Source organism: Crocuta crocuta, unplaced genomic scaffold, assembly GCF_008692635.1.
Source record: "Crocuta crocuta isolate KB4526 unplaced genomic scaffold, BGI_CrCroc_1.0 scaffold486, whole genome shotgun sequence".
NCBI lineage: Eukaryota > Metazoa > Chordata > Mammalia > Carnivora > Hyaenidae > Crocuta > Crocuta crocuta.
In genome coordinates this window covers 114,893-118,878 of record NW_027529794.1, presented here as the reverse complement: position 1 = coordinate 118,878, position 3,986 = coordinate 114,893, and the positions used below count along the sequence as shown (strand labels likewise).

Below are 3,986 nucleotides of genomic sequence, written 5' to 3'. Positions count from 1 at the left end.
AGCCTGAGCAGCTCACACAAATAGTTTTAATCCATGTATTTTTAATATTTGTTAGAAAAACTTACGGAAATAACCACTCTGATTTAGGTTGATAAGCTATGAAGAATTAGCTTCTAAGCAACACACTGGACAAATTTGGGGAGCGGGACAGAAAGAGTGGCTACCATATCTTTCATACATATCTTTNGAGTGTATGGCATTTTAAATGTCAACAAATTTCAGGAAAAGGAAAAACTGGGAGTGACATCAGAGATCACGGAGTGTGCATCACAAGTGTGAGAACTTGTTTACAAATGCAAAGAAGGGGCACCTTGGTGGCTTAGTTGGTTGAGCTTCCGACTTGAGCTCAGGTCATGATCTCATGGCTGATGAAGTTCCAGTCCCACATTGGGCTCGCTGCTGTCAGTGCTGAGCCTTCTTGGGGTCCTCTGTCCCCCGCTCTCTCTGCCCCTCCTCAACATTCATTCATTCATTCATTCTCTCTCTCAAAAATAAATAAACATTAAAATAATAAAAATGCAAAGCATACAACTTCCTCACAGATGCCTTTACTAAGTAAATCAAGGTCGTGTCCAGGAACTGGCATTTCACTAGTTTTCCAGGTGATTCTGATATCCCGCTTTGAAAATCATGAGAGTAAGAGCCCTAAAAGGGGTAAAATTCCATTTCTAGAAAATCTGACTCTAAAGTCCAAGATTTCAATCACTGAATTATTTTGGTCTTAAAGAGGGTGCTCAACTGTTGACGTACAGATGTATGTGCAAGAATGTTTGCTCTTAAGAGTGAAAGTTGAGCAGCAATGTAAATGTGCAAAAGGAAGGGATTCTTTAAATAAATCATGTCAGGGACACCTGGGTGGCTCAATTGATTTAGTGCCTGACTTTGGCTCAGGTTATGATCTTATGGTTCATGCGTTTGAGCCCTGCATCGGGTTCTGTGCTGTCAGTGCAGAACCCTCTTTGGATCTTCTGTCTCCCTCTGTCTCTGCCCCTTTGCTGCTCGCTCTCTCTATATAAAAATAAACATTTTAAAAAATCATGTCAGTTCTGTCTGTATGATAGTATGCAGTGTAGCCATTACAATTAAGACAGGTTTTTATAAGTTCATAGTTTAGTGGTGAGTGAAAAAGTAGTGAAGATATGTACACTGTGAATCCATTTTTATCCAAAATGTTATGTTCATAGAGGCTATTTGCTAAGATGCTACTGTTCTTTTTTTTAATTTTTTAATTTATTTTTAAGATTTATTTCTTCTTGAGAGAGAGAGAGAGTAAAAGTGTGAAGGCACCCCAGTAGGTTATAGATAATTTTACAATTTTGTTTGTGTTTTCCATGGTTAGGAACTTTTTAAATGNAATGCAGTGCTTAAACACATTTGCCAACAAAACTGTGTCAGGCAGAATAAGGGGTCCCCCAAAGGTACCCACACTGTCATTCCTGGAAATTGAATATGTTACCCTACATGACAAAAGGGACTCTGGATATGTGATAAAGATTTGTTTGAGGCTTGGTATGGAAAGATTATTCTGGATCCTCCAGTAGACCTAGTCTCATCAAATGAGTACGTAAAAGCAGAGAACCTTCATGGGCTGTGATGAGAGAGAGATGTGGCGACAGAGGGTCAAAAAGATGCCTTTGCTGACTCTGAAGGTGGAATAATGAGCCACAAGACATGGGGCACCTGGGTGGCTCATTTGGTTTAGCGTCCAACTTCGGCTCAGGTCATGATCTCACGGTCTGTGAGATCAAGCCGCACATCAGGCTCTGGGCTGATGGCTTGGATCCTGGAGCCTGCTTCAGATTCTGTGCCCAGCACCCTGCCCCTGCCCCACTTGCACACTTTCTATTTATCTCTTAAAAATAAATAAACATTAAAAAAAAATTTTAAGTGAACCACAAGACAAAGAATGCTCATGGTCCCTAAAGTTTGAAAAGACAAGGGAACAGATTTTCCCTTAGAGGTTCCAGAGAGGAGTTCACTTGTTGCCTACACCTCTGCCTTAGTCCAGTGAGGTCTACCTTGAACTTCTAAACTAAAGAGCTAAAAGGTCACAAAGTTGTGTGACTTTTTAAGCTGCAAAGTTTATAGTAGTTTGTCACAGTAGCAACAGAAAACTGACAAAAATAAAGCTAAATATTTGCCAGTATTTAAGCTTTTTGCTGGTATATAGACCCTCTGCCCTAATCAACAACCAAGTTGCTTTCCTTATCTATAGTGTCATTAAAATGGTAAATGTTGGGGCGCCTGGGTGGCTCAGTCGGTTAAGCGGTTAAGCATCTGACTTCAGCTTAGGTCATGATCTCACAGTTCTTGAGTTGAAGCCCCGCATCAGGCTCTGTGCTTACAGCTCAGAGCCTGGAGCCTGCTTCAGATTCTGTGTCTCCCTCTCTGTCTGTTCTCTGCTCACACTCTGTCTCTCAAAATAAAAAAATTTTAAATGATAAATGTTAATAGTGAAAACAACCTCAACAGTCATCTAATTCAAGACTTATATTTTATACATGAAGAAATCAGGGCTCACAGAGGTGTGTGACATAGCTGTTGAAAATTAAAATGCCCTAAGTTGCAAGTCTCAGGGAAGTTTGACTCACTCTGATTTATTCAATGAGAAGTTTTATTATCTCACATAACAAGAAACAGGGTGGTCTTCTCCACGGGTTATCAGAACTCTGGCTGTTGGCATTTCTCTTGGCTCTGGCTATTGGAAAGATGAATGCCCTAGCACCAGGCTGCACATCATATCTGAAGAATGGGAGCAGTGAGGAATAGTTTGTATTAGATGCTTTAGCTACGTATGTTGTAATTCTTAGCCAGAAATCTAGAACCAGATTGACTGGGTTCTAATAATAATGCTGCCACTTAGTAGCTGTAACTTTCCTTGTGTAACATGTGTAACCTCTTTGCGTCTCATTTTCCTCTACTGCAAAATGGAATGAGTACGTTTTTCCTGCTTCATTGAATTTATGGAGGATCAAATGAGTTACTGTAGAGAGGTTAGAACATTATGTGGCTTGGTGAATACAGTAGCTACCAATTTATTCAAGCCTCCTTATGTCCACATCCTTTTTTAAAAAAAAGTTTATTTATTTTGAGAAAGAGAGAAAATACATGAGTGGCAGAGGGGCAGAGAGAGAAAGAAGTGAGAGCCAGAATCCCAAGCTGGTTCTGCACTGCCAGAACAGAGCCCGTTGCAGGGCTCAAACTCACAAACTGTGAGATCGTGACCTGAGCGGGCATCAGTCACCCAACCGACTGAGCCACCAGGCACCCCCTTATAACCTAACTTCCTTAGGGTAGACCTCTTGTAGGCTGACTTTGGGCTCAGCCATGTAACTTACTTTGGTCATTGAAATGATACGGGCATCACCCAAGCAGAGATGTGAAATCCACTTGCATATTAGGGCTTGCATTTCCTTGTTGCTCTTGAACATTGCTGTCATTTGTAGCAGCCCAGAGTAGCCACCTGGAGAGGAGAAACACACTGCTTCTGTTGCCCTGGCAACAGCTGGTCCTATGAATGAAACCATTCTAGATCAGTTAGTTGCCATTCATTCCTCCAGCTGACTATGGACACCTTTGTAAGCCCAGCATGGATCAATGGTGTCAGCTCAGATCTGAAGAACCTGGCAACCAACCCGTAGAATCATGAGATAAATTGTAGGTTAAAGTTATTAAGTTCTAGAAGGGTTTGTTATGTAGCAAAGGCTAGCTGATACAGTAAGCACTCAGTAAGAATTAGCTATCCTTTGATGCTCATGAGTCACTCACCAACAATGATTCAGATGATCACAACAATGGTTACTGTAGACCAGAGACTCTCACCCTGGCTATGTCTCATTAAATGTATGTGAAGCATTAACAAGTGGCAAAGTGATTCTTGTATGTATCCAGGGTTGGGAGTAATCATTTGATTTGGAGTAATTATTGAGAAGGAATGGATGCTGGGGTCAGTCAGTCATCAGAATCATTACACGCACGATCCTGTA

General features: G+C 41.1%; 1 long non-coding RNA gene across 1 annotated transcript in view; it reads right to left on the bottom strand.

Annotated features, from left to right (window-relative positions):
- Positions 1-3,438, bottom strand: part of LOC144230746 (uncharacterized) — a 6,004-nt gene extending 2,566 nt beyond the window's left edge. Inside the window, exon 1 of the long non-coding RNA XR_013334862.1 lies at positions 3,339-3,438. This is a non-coding gene — a long non-coding RNA (uncharacterized LOC144230746). The remainder of the gene's footprint in view (positions 1-3,338) is intronic.
- Between the last annotated feature and the right edge of the window lie 548 nt (positions 3,439-3,986).